Source organism: Triticum aestivum, chromosome 1D (genome assembly GCF_018294505.1).
Source record: "Triticum aestivum cultivar Chinese Spring chromosome 1D, IWGSC CS RefSeq v2.1, whole genome shotgun sequence".
Taxonomy (NCBI): domain Eukaryota; kingdom Viridiplantae; phylum Streptophyta; class Magnoliopsida; order Poales; family Poaceae; genus Triticum; species Triticum aestivum.
This window is the reverse complement of record NC_057796.1, coordinates 294,411,407-294,427,979: the sequence shown is the minus strand read 5'-3', so window position 1 is coordinate 294,427,979 and position 16,573 is coordinate 294,411,407. Positions and strand designations below refer to the sequence as shown.

The 16,573-nt window shown below is 44.7% G+C and overlaps 1 long non-coding RNA gene and 1 pseudogene across 3 annotated transcripts; both read right to left on the bottom strand.

Annotated features, from left to right (window-relative positions):
* Window positions 1–191: 191 nt before the first annotated feature.
* On the bottom strand, window positions 192–3,440 carry LOC123159004 (uncharacterized; annotated as a pseudogene).
* A 3,152-nt stretch (window positions 3,441–6,592) lies between these two features.
* On the bottom strand, window positions 6,593–12,602 carry LOC123181550 (uncharacterized). Of its 3 annotated transcripts, none has more exons than XR_006491766.1 (12): window positions 12,271–12,602; window positions 12,012–12,065; window positions 11,700–11,920; window positions 11,401–11,605; window positions 10,826–10,925; window positions 10,206–10,441; window positions 9,484–9,555; window positions 9,252–9,413; window positions 7,816–8,601; window positions 7,632–7,739; window positions 7,460–7,548; window positions 6,593–7,131 (listed from the first exon to the last, which is right to left on the bottom strand). It is a non-coding gene; the product is annotated as an uncharacterized lncRNA (long non-coding RNA). The 3 variants fall into 3 exon arrangements; XR_006491765.1 differs by lacking the exon at window positions 10,826–10,925 and adding an exon at window positions 8,884–8,974; XR_006491764.1 differs by lacking the exon at window positions 10,826–10,925 and having other exon boundaries at window positions 12,271–12,601.
* Window positions 12,603–16,573: the final 3,971 nt, after the last annotated feature.

Genomic DNA, 16,573 nt, shown 5'->3' with positions numbered 1-16,573 from the left:
ACTCATAATCTGGCAACTATCAACGAATTTTTTTGATGAAACATGTTAAAATGGGATCTAGTTTCAAAAATCTTGTTACGAGAAGGCTAACAATAAAAGTAGATCATCAACTGAATTTAGGATTTACTCTTAAAATTTAAAATTAAAGTGATCTTTGTTGATGTCAGGCTGATGCATTGGTTTGCATACATAAATGTGGAAGAACCGCCAGATGAGAAGGCGCTGGTGCGGCGCCGCTGCGTAGTCGCATCTTTACATTAAAATACTCTAGTACTATACTTCCTAAGACAACTCTGAATGTGATTCAGAAATTTCCAGTGCAAATATTAAAATATTTAAAATAATTGCTGGTTGTCACAGAATACCACCACAAGACAAGAGAAAGGATCTAGTATGAATGGTTGCATATGCTGCCTCAAACAAATCGGACGGTGTGCGGCCCAGTCACGCTGCAAGACAGAACGTTTGTGCTTTATGAAAGTATAATTATAGCTAGTGTAACGTATTATACACGCCCTCCAATTCCAAATAAGTGTGGCACCACATAGACGTTAAAATGAGAATACAGAAGAAGATCAACGTCCCCATCAGACATTCTTTATGGCCATCTAGGACATCGTCCCTCTCAATCAGAGTCATCCTGCAAATGTGAAATACAATCAAATGCATAGACGTATTATACATGTCCTACATATACAACCAAAATATATGCAGTATATAGAAAAACTGTAGCAAGAAAACAGCAGGAAAAAAAGATGTCACTTGATTCACAGTACCTCACTGATACTATCCCACATAAATGGGAACTCGCAATCCACATGACCTCCAACATACAAACTTTCGCCAGCTGGATGCCTCAAGTCCACATAACCTTGATTCTTACAACCAAAGCAATGTCCTTCAAAAACAAAAATATTGACTTCATTTTTCAATATCATGACAAAAGAGACAATGATTTGAAGCATATAAATCTTAATAATATATTAAGTTTATGACTTAGTAATATGCTACCAAACTTTCATCTACATCATCATAACTACTGTGTGAAGATAGACGGCATGACTACACAATTGGGCAGCGAGCTGAAATGAGAATAGCCAGAGAAAACATATTGATTGCTCTTGCTTATCTCGCTAAATACATAGCATCTTCATATATTGTATGGTGGATGCTTAGGTTTTCGAACTGTAAAACCCTAGACTTCCCAATGCATATTACTCCCTCCGTCCCAAAATATAAGAACGTTTTTGACACTAGCATAGTGTCAAAAACGTTCTTATATTTTGGGACGGAGGGAGTACTATTTATTTCCTAAAAGTAAGAGAACACGCACATATGCATGGTATTCATTCATGGTATTACCAGAATGTTAATAAGAATAACAGGATATAACTCTGTGTTCTCCACTATTACCGGAATGTTAACTAGAACTGGAGTCCTGATTTAGCTAGCCCGTTTCACCAGCTGGTAAAGGAAGTTGGAAAACGAAATACATGCTTCCAACGAATAAACAAAATAATCTATGATACATAATCATTTTAGGAGTGGCCATCTCTCTGCTCCTCTTCACATCCCCGGCCATGATTTTCCTATAGTTCAATATGCAGACGATACCTTGGTTATCATGAATGGTTCATCTGGTCGGATGCAGATTCTCATGAATACTTTGGAGGATTTCGCTAAGGCTACAGGGCTCAGGGTTAGTTTTGCTAAGTCCTGCAGCTAACTTCTATAAATTTCTGTTTGATGGTCTTCAAGCAGACCCAATTTTCCCCAAGATTTGGAAGAGCAAGTGCTTGCCCAAGCATAAGGTTTTTGCCTGGCTTTGATTATGGACAGATTGCGCACCAGATATTTATAATTATCAGAGGGGATATTGGCACCTAGACTCCAATTCTAAATTTCTAATTGTGTTCTTTGCAGCTTGGGGATACTTGAGACACGTGACCATTTGTATTTTGAATGCCCTTTTGCCTCGAGATGTTGGAACAGTGCAAAGGTCAACTGGATTCAGGGGAACAGCCTTATTCAAGCCCGGTGCACGGTGAACTGGAACATTGGGCAATGGACTCCGAAGTGTGCCATCCAGGTGACCAAATAGCCGATGCGCTCCTGCACCTGCTGTTGATGCTGAGGGGCGGTACCCTACTGTTACTTCTGCCAGAGCTCCATGCGACGTCCACGGATCATTGTAACACAAAGCCAAGACATAATGCTCTCCAATGCCATGGTGTTAAGGCTCCTTCATTTGAGAGCCTACCCCACGCTAGTAGGAGCTTGAGGACCGACCAGACGCTAGCGGAAGTGTCATCACCAGCAAGCAGAACCCGGAAGATAACAGACTCAAACCATGGTGATTGCCTCCTTATGTGAAGGATGGCTTAAGGCAAGACTCAATTCGAATACAAACATAACTGTATCTATTTTTTTTGACACACACAGGGATTCAATGTTATGTAAGGCTCTTGCCTAAGAACAAATCATGTAGAGTACCAATCAGATACAAATCCTGACTAGATATGAAAACAACAACCGGTAAGGTGACAGATCTAGGAGACCTAACCATCTACGCCACACCTGCTGTATGTTGATCCCCACATGACAAAACATCAGACAACAGTAGTAAATTTACACACAAAAACTTGCTCAGCTATTCATATTAATCGAATTATAGTAATACTACTACTTAAGGAGTCACTTTGTATGGCTTTACATATTTAAGATTAACAAATCCAATCCAAGCACGGCAAGTACATATAAATAGATTGAAATGCAAACTAGAGGCAAAGCAGTTCATCAAATAACAGTTCCTAACATATTAGTAAATGCAAAGCAGCATATTTCAGGCAACCCATTATATAGCACTACTATATGACTAGTAGTCACGTACAATAAAGAAAGCATACCATTGTCATCAGAATCCAAAGGCTTGCAGCAAAGAACATTACACAGTTGTCCTTTGTCTCGGGTCACTTCAGCAAAAAATAGAACGGTGGAACCAGCCTTCTTAGCTGTAAAGTTGAAGTGTTCATAGGAGTTCATGTTTCCTTCAATAATGATAACTTTGTCTTTACTTTCATCAAACACAAAACGCATCTCCTGAAAATATTTCTCAGATTAAAACATGGAAATGTGCTCGAAATAAAGAGTTATGAATTTATAAGGAAAGAGCACAAACCCCAGCAAGATCCTCGTCATTGTTATATTTCTGTAAAGCATATTCCATGCACTGTTTCTTACGGTCAGCATCACGCTTTAGCATTTCCTTTTTGGAATATTTCTTTTTTTTCTAGCTCTGTTTCACTTTCTTCATTTTCAAGATAATTATCTGCTGCTGCCTCCAAATCACTCAACCTCCAACTTGTCAAATTTCCAAATCTATCGGTAAGAAAAGGATCTCCAATATCCACATCATCGTCACTACCATCATTACAACTGAAACAGATTGCAAATGATTTTGAACAATTTTAGGAGAATAATCAATCATATAAGCACCCTATTGATAAACGAGTACAATGTTTTTACAAGAGAATTATGGACAAATCTTTATCTTTTTGTTAAATATAAAGCGACTACTTGGTAGTACTTCACCCATTATACATGGACCCAGATATGAGATATCTAGGGAACATCAGATTTTTAGGCATGGCAAATCGAACGTTTTTCATGGCAAATTATGTTTGCCGAGGATGGCAAGTTTAGCTGGCGAGCATGGCAAATTCACCCCAGTTCATTTTTTTTTTTGCCAGGAAATTGCCGTGCTTGCAAACTAAATTTGACTAAATTTGCCATCCTCGCGCCAACATAGATTGCCATGAAAAACGTTTGATTTGCCATGTGTAAAATCTAAATTTGCAAACTAAATTTGCCATCCTCGTGCCAACATATATAGCACCTATTTGAGCTAAAATCCGACTGTGACTCCAATGAAAAGCGACCAGTGCTCGAAACCCTGGTAAAAACAGCATACAGTAACAGAAGTTAAGAAATTGTTTATTTTGCCAGAAACCCTTGTCAGAAAGCACGAATTATGAAATCGATGACGACGCTTGCTTACACCAGTCTTGGTTGTGGTGTCACTATCACTCGAGATTCAGTAGAGGGATCATAAAGATAACTCTGAGGGCTCTTTCCGATTTCAACCGAATCAGAAGGAAGTGTATCTCTCTGGCTAGGCACACTGGGGCTCGGTTGGGGTGGCTGAGATTGTACCTGGCAATGCGTTGGAAGGGGGGCCAGACGAGGAGGAGGTGGTGGAGGTGGTGGTGGGGCATCCTGACCAGGACGATGACGGTCCATTGATTCGGCACAGGGGCAGGCGGCGCCGGAGGAGGCTATGCCCTAGACCTAGAGGAGTTCAGAGGAGATCGCGGGGGTATGCGGGGCGGACATGGGTCAAGGCGGCAGCTAGGGCTGGCGGCGGCGCGGTGGATCAGGTCACGGAGGCAGCTGGGGATGGTGGAGGAGGCGGCGGCGGCGGCTTCGCCTCGCTCGACGGGAATTGTGGGTGGGGGGCGGTTGGTTGGGGACGGCGCTCGCGTTTCTGGCTCGGCAAGAGCTTCTTTCTTTTTCTTTTTTGAACTTGGCTCGGCAAGAACTTTATGTTACTCAAACAGGGGGATTACAAACTGTCAAAAAAAATACCAGGGGAATTACAGCGAAGCTCAATACAGTCAGCTAGGTTAGCATGTAATTAGAGCCTGTTCGGCAGCTCTCCGACACCGCAGCTCCGCTTCTCGAGCGGTGGAGCGGAGCGACCCGCATCATATTTTCCGGGAGTCGCCAAAGTGGCGCCCTGTCCGCCCCCGTATTCCGCAGAGCTTGACGATCCCGAAGAGGGCCTTAATCCAAAGATATCACCTCCTTTCCCTTGTGGCCTGTTTTGCACAATGGTGGGCAGCTTCATTGGCTTCTCTTTCCATAACTCGATCGCTCGCATTTACTTTGGGTATATTGGTGCGCTGGTTTTTCATGTTTTATTTTATACTAATATACAACACAATACACGCGCACACACACTCTGCTCTAGTTATTGCACGTCTAAATGACTTAATTAAACTAGAAAAGAAAAAAAAGAAAAAAAATGTTTGCATGGATCTCCACGTAAATTCAAACTTGTTAACTGATGAGACCAACTTAGCATACTCAAAATATAGCTCCAGAATGAAAAGAAGACGATCAGCCAAATTTAAACCAGTTGCAATTCATATAGGTGCTAGAGATATGAAAGCTGCAATTTTCCATAAATATTCTGTAGAATGAGATAACCTGGAAATTTACAGCACAAGTTCCGTGGACGAGCTTACCTGTGTTCTGCTTTTCGTCAGCCATAATCCGTCGATCGGGTGTTCTCTGTTTCGAAACAGAGATGCACAATACGTCGGTTGTTCGCCTGTTGTGAGAGAGTACGGTAGTAGAAGAGGCCAAAGGGATGTGTATATATGGCCATGGAAGCACCGAAATCACGTCTAACAATACACACACGTTCTTGGATACGTACTTGATTGGAGTTGTAGTCTGACTGGAGTTTATTTATGGGAAACTCTATACGTCAGTAATCTGATCTGATCTTTTCTTTTTACTAGATGACCCGTTGCGCCAATGGCACAAAGGCCGAGTGTAAACCAAGTATTGTAAGAGTGATAGTTAAATAACAGTCTAAGCAACAAATAACCGACAGTTAAATGCACATGATGGTCTTAGGGGATTGCAAAAGATCCAAAAGGATGATAAACACAGAAGTCTTGGTAGGCATTTATACTAATATTAAGTTATATAATAAGGGACTCTTGCAACTTGCTTATATTGAGTAGACGATCAGGCTCAATCCCTTGAAAGTGCATTTGAAGGCGAAAGCATATGCTTGCCCTTTGTTCATGCTAGATGACTCGTGGCACCCATGGCACAAAAGGCGGGAGTGAGCAAGTATTTAAACCATGCATATGAGATTGATTAAGAACCAACTTAATAAATACTTATTTTCCATTAAATTCATGCCAGCGGTCATGCCAGTGCCCATAGTTCATGTCGGCGGCCAGCCCTCTTGGTGGAACGACCCGTCGCGCATACATCAGCACCTTCTTGGGCGGCGCCACCTTTTTGCAGACAGTGTAGGGCATGTTCATGGTGGAGGCGAATCACCCATGGCAAGCGGCCGGGAGAGCAAGCGAGCGGGAGGTTTCCTGGGAAAGGAAGGGAAATTGGGGTGGATGTGCCATCGACTGGTGGTCCAAGGGGCTGGACAAGGGCGGGCGTCGCATGCATACACTATGTGTCCGCACCGACGCAAATCCGGCCCGAATTTGGGTCTGAAATGGGTCGCGCACGGACAAAGAGCGGACGCTCGTCCGTTTGTGTCGGCGCGTCGAGCCGCGAATTGTACTAGTTACGATCCAAACGAACACGCGTGGACAGTTTGGGTCGGCGTGTTGGAGTTGCTCTAACATTCCTAGGAGTGCCATTGCAGGGCATCGAAGTAAACCAACAATTAATAAAGAGAAGTGAGTCCATATCATGTAGGTTTAGCAACGTATCAGCACACATCAGCATTTATTTTTGTGAGATACTCTATTTCACCAGGATGCTCTATTACTGAGTGATGCACATACTATTTATACTTGGCAGCTAGGCATGCTAATACGCCTTCGCCGACAAAAGGGTAACATGTACGCACTGTTTGTTCGTTAATATATATCTTTGCACAGGAAAAATGCAAAAGAACATCTGAAGGCTATCCATAGAATAACACTTCGGTGTCACTATCTAAAATAGTTCATCAACATAAATCATCTATCCTCATTAGTATGCAGTATACCATCCGTCATAGCTGGAAAGGGACGATACGAATCCTAGACAATTACCTGGAAGTGATCAGAACAAGAGTTTTCAGAGTAGCCACTCCTCTACTTGATTCTAGCTTTAGCTACGGGTTGATTGAAGTTTTCAACACTGGGATAGGGGCTTCGGTCTTTGAGCTTCAGCCAGTAGAATTTCTGTCGAAACAATCAAAACATCGTCCTCTTGCCTGATCTTGGCTGCCCCTCGAATATATCAGACTATGGAAGTAGAATCAACAATCAATAAGGCCTTGTATGATCAGACTACGGTCTTAGTCGACGCCACACGTATGATCTGTTTCATCCCAAAGAAAAAACAACATATGATTTGGGTTTCAGCTTCTAAAAATATATAATAGTTAATAAACCAAGGCCCTACCAATCAATAATTTTATCTCCAGAAGTCCTTTACTTTGAGGTGAGTTAAGAGAGAGAAAAATATTGTATGTTTCCATATGCAGTTTTGCAGTGAATTTCAGTTACAACCAAAGCTCCTTAATAAATCATTTCTTGACCTTAGTTCTCATGAAACAGGCGACCTAAGGTAATTTCCACGTGGGAAGGAGTTGCTACTTGATTTAACATGAATGAACTAACAGTACAGGCAATGTTAAGGGCCTTACCCCATCCGAAGCAGCAATAATTGACCACAGGTTTGGAGTTGAATCAGCCCTCTCGATTTCAAGAATGAAATGTATATCCGCATTAGCACCTGGATATTAAAATAACAAATTAAATATTGAGTAAGCTCCCATTATAGATTTCCAAGACTTCCATAGATGACAGAAGCATTACTTTTCCTGAAGTCCTTGAGTTCATGAATAACATTGGCATCCTTCACGAACGAAACATCATAGAAATCAACACCGTCTTCACACCAAATTTAATATTTTCCCAATCCTTCTGTGTTGTAGCAGAATCATGTCAGGGTTTGTCGACAACTATATGACTAAACATGTTAGGGCTGAAACAAACAAACCTGGTGTAGATGGAAGAGCCGTGGTCTTTCCGCCTAAATTATGGCGGTGCCTTGATTTTAGCTGTCGACCGTCAACTGCTACACCACTTGACCGTGCCGGTTGTGTTCGATGGAAGAGAATGTGTGGAGCTTAGGAGATAAAAAATCCTTCATCAACCAGATACTACGTCTCCAAATCCCCAACCAATAAGGAATAATTTTACACTGAGGGTACCAACAATCTGAATAAAATGATTTCCAGTTCACTTGTGTGCTGATCTAATATATAATGCTGTTCGGTTGTTAAGTTCAGAAAAATAGGGATATATAGCGGAAACAGAGGAGGTTCAGATTAAGTTAACTCTGTTGGGTCATCAGTCCAGGGTATTAACTCCTGATCAGCGCATTCAGCAACAACGACCACAACATATGCCCCTTCTTCTTTATCCTTCCATACAGGAACTCAACCAGGCTTCCCTTCCCTTCAACGTGGAAATCAATCTCAAGATTCACAGAAGTCAACATCTCGGCTGCTCAGGGTGGCATGAAGAGTAATGTGTCATGTGCTCCTTCCCGTAAGTTTGACAAAACCAATGCCATTCACAGCGCTCACAGCCTCCACATGTGCCGGTTGATCGCATGCTAAGTAATCTCCACTGCAGTTTGAAACACAAACGACCTGTCTATGATGCCAATGTCCACAGTTTTTGGGATCCATGTAATGGATATCCTCAAACCATGCCGTTTAAACTCTTTGAATATCGCCACTGCTCCTCTCATGGTTCCATCCCCGCCAATCGCATAGACCTATGAATTGTCATAAAAGGAATATTCAGATAGGATAGTAAGATTAAGGCCTCAAGAACAGGACCAATTGGCATGTGAACCAGCACATTTAACATTGTACTTGATTTTTTTGGCAATAAAAACATGGAGCTGGGCCCATATACACCAGAAGCTCAGCTTGTTTTGTGAAAAAGGCAAAATCAGTTACTTATGTGCCTAACGGACCACCAAATAAAACACAGCCTCCTCTACATGCCAATAGTTCCAAGAAAAAGCAAATTTAAATGCAGATAAGTATAGCACCTCGGATCTGTACAATTGCAAATACACAATTGACAATCCCAATTCTTCTTCTTCTCTTCATCCTTGGATATGTATACGTCATGTTTGAAAACTAATATATTAGCAAATTTAAATGTGAGTGGGGGAGAAAGTAACAGGAAAATAGAGAGCACATCCGCAAGATTTCTTACAGTCCAGGAACGCAAAAAGCAGAGAAAAGCATGGCCCATCAAGGGTCTAGAACAAACAACAAGTAAACATCAGCGGCTTTGCCTATCTAGCTAAACAATTTTTCTTTGTTCTTTTCTTTTTGCTCAATTTTGTAAAAGAACAATCAATTTAAGAAATAAGTCACCAACATATAGAGTACACTTAAAAAAAGAACTTACCCATACTGAAATAGTTCCAAAACAACAGCAAAGAATATGTGATGGCATGCTTTGGCTAATGCGAGGAAATTGAGTTTCAGTTTGATATGGATGTCTCATGGAGTGGCACTATCACTGGGGGAGTTTTTGTTGTGATTCTTCAGCATGCTCTTGAAGGCGGTCCTAAGAAACCAATATGAATGACTTCCAGGTACATATCATGATAAGTAAATGAGATATAGACATGAGCTACCTCAGGTGATGGTGCGTTTGGCATTGCCGTCATCATCAGAAAGCAGCATTGGTGCATTATAGCACCTGGTTCCTAACCAAAACAGAAAATAACAGCAAACATAAACCCATCCGACAACAGCAATGGAGAGACTTATGTATCCAGTAAGGCAATGGACAGGGCTGGTTCATAATACATACATGCACACGAGCTTAGATTTCAGTGTAAGCTACAAACAGGGAATAAATCATTGTGCAATGTTAAAATTAGATAGAGAGAAGGGAAAAGATTGATTATTAAATATATATAGCTGCATGTAAATTTAATTGGATTGTTGGCTAAACAATTTCTCTAATGTACATCTTTAAAAATACATTACAGTAACCTGGCCTAAAACTTAGATTCTGTGTGATGTTGCTTTGTTCATTAGTGAACTTTTGGGATGCTTGCCTGAATAAATTAGGATTACATAGGACCATAAGTATGTAGTTCTTAAGAGCTAAAAGTGATCCATAATTCCATGTCTACAGATGCAACAATTCAGCTTAGACATCCAATCGTAGTTAGGTTCAGGTTCAGTCTATTTCATACAGCTAGCAAAAGCAAGTGGAAGGCCTCCACCCTAGGGAACTACTTGTTTGCATGTGCTCTGACTAAACTAAACAAGATCACTTGTATCTATGAAATGTACTACGCACTTATTTTCTGCATAACAATTTTGTGACATCCATACACAAACATACCTGTAGGCCAATAACCAAGCCTGATCGCCATAATCCGCTGACAGATGCAAATTGCATTGACACAAACTGGAGCCCACGCAAGTGCCAAAAGTAGCATGTGTGTATGGCAAAGCTTCGAGAACATCCAGTATTCCTGCTGAGAGCATGAGCAGATCCATGTCCGAGCCTCCATCGCTGTAATCTGGTATCCCATTCTCATCCTTGTCTAACCTTTGTCCTCCAAAAATCAAATTGTCCTGAACCAAAACAGAAAGAATGCAATTCATTTACTTTTAGCAACATGTAACAGAAAGCCTACTAAATCTTCCTTTGGTGGAATCTGCACTTTTATCTACCCAGAAAGGAACAATTTTGCACAATAAAGAACACAGACGTCAAGGACTAATATAAATGAAGTGAGATCTTCGTTCCAAAAATAAGTGAAATTAACATGTCCATATCTGCTCCTTAGTATAAGTACCTACTCCTACTTAATGCCCAAAAGTACAGTCTTAGAAAATGAAGGGAAAACGGAATAAGTTTAGAACTGAAGTATGCTTGAAGCCCAACAGTACAGTATGCCTGAAGCCAACAATCCAATGACCCTGCATAAGAAATAATTATTGAATATTTTTTCTGACCTGATGCAGGGTCATGGGATTGTTGGCGGCTGGAAGACGGCGCAAGGTAGTTGCTCGTTGTATAAAATACACATCAAGAAAAGTCAACCCACTCATACTTCTACAATGGCAGGGGCAAATCAAAATGGATAGAAGAATTAGTACAATCCTAAAATCTGGAATGCAAATTGCTTCTTCAAACAACTGGGCTTATTAACTCAATTATACACAGTCACACTTGCTCAGTGATTAGATAAATCACAGATGTAAGCAATATAAAGAGGCTCAAACATTAAATAAAACAGGAATGTAAGAAATATGAAGTGCAGGTCTCTGTACACCTCACACTTCTCATTTGTAGTGCACAAGTCGTCGGATGGTTCAAAGGGGGATATAATACAAAAGCAAGATAGGAATACAAGGTGCAGGTTTCTGTACACCTCACACTTATCATCTATAGTGCACAAGTCATTGGACGGTTCAAAGAAGGATGAAATACAAAAGCAAGACAGGTTTAGGTAACACATTCAAGTGTGATTATTAATGTATCATCACACACTACAAAATATAATTATTGACTCGATAGCCGGACCTACCTGGCATATCAAGAACAGCCTCAAATTCTGAAGAAATGAGGCATCATCCGGGGGTAAGTATGCCAATGATCATATCCTCACAATTGATCTGGACTTTTTCTTTTTCCAACTAAACTGATAACTTTGTGTTATCTATCAGATACGAGAGGTAATAAGATAAGATCAAAAGTATCTCTTCTTGAATTCCATTCTCGGTAGTAACAATCTGGGAGAGAGAAACCATATCATTTATATTTCCTTGAAGTATGAAAATACTGCAGTAATGTGAAGGAAAAATTCATAGAACCTGGAGTGCTCACCTAGGTCTTAAAAAACATCTATTGCTCTCAACCTGTCCGCACCATTCTAAAACTTCCACTCTCTGCAGCAAAAACAAAAGGAAACCACCAAACTGAGTATTGCATCAACCACGAAACAATAATCTAGAAAGGTAATGGAATTGAGGACACGCCCCTACGGAAGCTCCCATTTGAACAATTAAACCAACAGCTGCAAATTGTACATCATTAGACCCTGCTTCCTGCAAGCAATTCGTCAAGCACTCCATGAGCACAAAAAAAATGAATCATTAGGAGAGAGATGGAAAAGAGTGGCGGAGAGGATAAGCATACCTGTAGCAGAGCCCGCTGTCACCATTGGTGTAGGAACCTCCTCGACATCAAACCCTAGAAATGAAATAGAATGAAATTAATCAAGAGAGGAAGGAACCCGAGCAAGGATCTCGCATGGGGAGGCAGAAGGCAGCGTTGTGCTCCAACGGATGGGGCTGGTAGGAGGCCGAGACGAGGTCCTCATCGGTGAGCTGGAAAAGTTGGAGACGAGCAGGATGGTTCCAGACACGGATCGAGGTGGTTCCGAAGGTGAGAGTACCTCCACGAGCGCCTCCATGGTGCAGCACATGCTGGAGCTCCACGAGCAGCCGCGACTGGCAGGGCGCGCCGGAGCTCCATGCTCTCCTGCGGGCTTGGCTCCTTCTCCATCGCACCCCCTCTTCTCCACTTCACGTCCCTCCTCCTTCCTGGTTCTCCACTCGGCAAAGCGTCGGGAGTTGGCGAGGGCGGGGCCGAAGACGGGGGAGAAGGAGAGAGGGCGGCGGCCTAGGGGAGAGGCGGCAGCTTGGGGGAGAGGCAACGGATTGAGGAGGAGGAGAGGAGGCGGGGATTGGGGGAGACTGGGGAAAGAGGAGGCAGCGAATTGGGGGGAAAGAGGAGCAAGCAGGACAAAAAGCGACGCCCACCCACGAGACCGACAGATGGGCCCGGCGCGGCTGAAGCGGAAGGGCTGCCGCTGGGTGCAAGAAGAACGGTAAAAATGCACTGCGAACCCGCGATCGCTCCTGCCAACCCACGTTCTATCGCCGCTGCTTTTTTCTATCGGAACACAGGCACACACACACTGTGTGGCTGCGACGCTGGCCCGCGGGCAAGGCTGGCCTATCTGTCATCAACTCTGGCCTGATTACGTAGCGTACGCAAAAACGAACGCCCAGATTTTCACCACAGCGATGGAAGGTACATCGAAAGTGGACACCGATGCATATCGTGCGAGCAGGATCGGTTTAAAACCGCGATGGCGCTGGTTTAGCAGGTACTCTAGGAGGCTTTATATGTTCAATGAGACTTCTCGGCGACCATTGATTTGTTTCTCCATCTGACGGCACTTATTTTTTATATCCTTTTAATTATCAAATTCCCAACAGTTACGGAAAAAAAACCCACGATTGCCCGACATCCTGGCCATGTGGCGATTAGGCCAACCCCTCCCCGCGGCGGCCACGTTCCACCGATGGCTCCTTCCTGTCGGCGAGTCCTCGTTTGCTTGGGCGCATGGTTAGAACAACTCCAACGGGGCTGTCCTAAACGGACGGCGCTTTTATCCGTTTTTTGTCTGTTTGGATCGGTTGTCCGCTCGGCGTCTGTTCTCTTTTAGATTTGGATCGGCAGTGCGCCCAACGCATCGACCCATTTCATGATCGCGTGCGCTTTAGATTATGCCAGAAGTCATGTCGTTGTTCTAGTTTTGGCGCTCCAGCACGCGAGAAAGGTTCGCGCGTGGGTGAAAATCGGCCTAGCGCGCGCTGGTTTGGCGCTCCAGCGCGCGGGAAAGGTTCGCGCGCTTGTTTTGGCGCGCCGTGGCTGGCGCTCGTTATAAGAAGGCGCTCCCTCCACACTCTGTCCGCCGCCCACTCGTCTCGTCCCCTCTCACTAGCCTCGCCGCCTCTGCACCACCATGTCGATGCGCCGCCTGGGTGCTTTGGATTTTCGCGGAGTCTGCGAGCGCCACTCCGGCGCCTTCTCCTCCGAGATCTGGTTTATGAGAAACGCCTCATCCTCGGCACCTTTGGTACCGCAGAGGTGGCGGCCCGCGCGCACGATGCGGCGGCGTGGCGCCTCCTGAGGCCTCGTCGGGAGATGAATTTCCCGACGTGTCGAGCCAGCGGTCGCAGGATCTCGCGCCTCTCCCGCGGCTTTTCACCGACGAGGATCGTCGTGTCCACCGGAGGCGGCAGCGTCGCCTCACCATCGTCAAGATGGATGTGGAAGCCATGATGGTGTGGCGCGAACGCTTCCCGCAGGACATCGTCGACGAGCGCCAGCTCTACAAGCAAAGGAGGACGGAGAGGGAGGCGAGGAGGACGGAGCGAGCCGCCTATCGGGAGGACAAGCGTGCGCGGAAGCAGGCCGCTCAATTGAAACTGAAGCTACGAGAAACGTCGGGGTGGGACTTCGAGGACGAGCGGCATGCTGACGCCTACATTCAGACGTCGGAGGAGGACATTACTGAGTCAGAGTCGGAAAACGACGAATAGTTGATCTTTTTTATCTGTGTACGCTAGAACTATCTATGTATCCTTTTTCTATTTGGGAAAAATGGCCGGCGGCGTCGGCGACGAAGCAGGCGGGCGAGGGTGTGCTGTTGGATGTGGAGAGGCCAATGTGCCACCGACCAGCGGGCCCGGGGAGGAGAGAGGGCGAGCGCGCGTTTCTGACTTGTGTCTGCACCGACACAAATCCGGCTAAAAAATGAGCCAGGAATGGGTCGGCAAGCGGACAAAAGCGGACGCGCGTCCGTTTGGGTCGGCGCGTTGGACCGACTTTTCTGTCCGCGCCGACTCAAACGGACGGCGGTGGACGAAATGGGTCACCCCATTGGAGTTGCTCTTAGTGCAGCGACTGCACTCGACAGTCAATTTGATCAACCTGATGATCGCATCTCCACCGACTTCGGCCTCCCTCCCTGGCTTCCGAGTAATTTGAGAAAATGCCACATCTTTCCTGGGACTTTGCTCCTATAGCACACCTTTCTTTTTATTGAATTATATACCACACCTTTGATCAATAGCTTGGCAAAATACCACAAATTGATTTTTTTCCTTCTTTTGCACGTCCAGGCCCACACTTCATTTTTGCTAGGACGAATTTGCCCTCAGCTATTTCCTGGTCATACGAAACGATCGATACGAGACACAGAACGAAGCACAGCGCCGCTGCCACCGCCTCGGTTCTCCTCCCAGCGCCGCCACCTTGCTGTGCCTCCGCCATGGCGAGCCGCCACCTCGCCGTGCCTCCTTCCCCGAACTGACGCCTCGCCCTTCCTTCCTTCCTTCCAGGCGTGCCGCCACCTCGACGTGATTCATCCTGCCGTCGCCTCGTCCTGCATCCTGTACTCCCGGACGGTCCGCACATAGGTTCTGCCGCCGCCCTGACAGGTTCCTCTCTCCCTCCCTCTCACTCTCCCCCCTCCCTCCCTCCCTCCCTCCCTCTCTCATTTGATCTGAACTGTGTACTGAAAAACCCTAGGCCATGGAGATTAGGCTGGAAGAGGAGGAGAACTAGCGGGCAGCTTCACAGGTACGAGTAGAACGTGTTGTTCGCGGAGATGGAGCCAGAGGGTGCAGCTCCGGAACGGTTAGAGATAGAGGGCGCAGCTCTGGAACGGTTAGTCGATCAACCTAAGTTTTTGAATTGAAGGGTTTTGTGAATTGTCAACTGCATATTGACGAATACTTATGCCTACGCATTGTTTCTATTTGAAAAATCATGTAATTTTGTAGGGAAGAAGGTGCGGAGTTGCACGTTGTCATTTATAAACTAATTGTTAGAGTTCTTCGATTTGTCGCAAAGCTTGACGATGGCAGCGAGCATCAAGTTTCCCAGCATGATGTGGAGTTTGAGGTTAACATGAAATGTTTTACTGTTGAAAAACTGATAGAACTCATTGGGTCCAAAGTTGTTTGGGGGAGTGGGCAGGAGGTCCATATTTTGTGCAAGGACAAGCATTTTGAATCAGTTGAGAGGATTGATAACTACTGGAAATTGCTCACATCATTTCTTGAGAGATGGGAAGAGCAGCTGCAAACTGATGGAGCAGCCGCATGTACAGCCAGAACTTCTCCAACCAGCCAGTACTGCAACGAGCAGCTACGTATAGACGGCGGACGCGCTGCACTGGTACGGGCGACAAGTGGGAGAGGAGGAACGGCAAGGTGGTGGTGCGGGAAAGGAGGCACGGCGAGCCGGCGGCTCGCCGGGGACCTCGCACGGCAAGGCGGCGGCGCCGGGAGTGGGCACAACGAGGCGGCGCCGTGCTTCGTTCTGTGATCACCTCTTATGACCAGGAAACGAGCTGAGGGCAAATTCGTCCTAACAAATATGAGGTGACTGCCTGGACGTGCAAAAGAAGGAAAAAAAATCAATTTGTGGTATTTTCTCAAGCTATTGATCAAAGGTGTGATATATAATCCAATAAAAAGAAAGGTGTGCTATACGAGCAAAGTCCCAGGAAAGATGTGGCATTTTCTCAAATTGCCCGCGGCTTCCACCTCCTCCAACGGTAACTCCCTGCACAACGGCCAGATTGCCATATTGTTTCAAAACAGTGAAATCCGGGCATGAGATTCATTACCTTGTCTTTGTACAGATGCTTGTAGGAGAGTAATTTGATGAGATAGCATCATAGTATCAAAATTCATCTTGATCTTTATGGAGAATAAATTATAATTGATAGCATCATTTTTTCGCAACGAGGGCAAAAACTTTGCCCTATTCATTCATTGAGAAGAGTTTTACAGAATCCAGCACCAAGAAAACTAGAAAGTATACTCTCGCGGTAGTTGATCTCTTTTGGTACCTAGATCTTGGTTTCAAGCATGCCAATTTACGAATTCATGTCT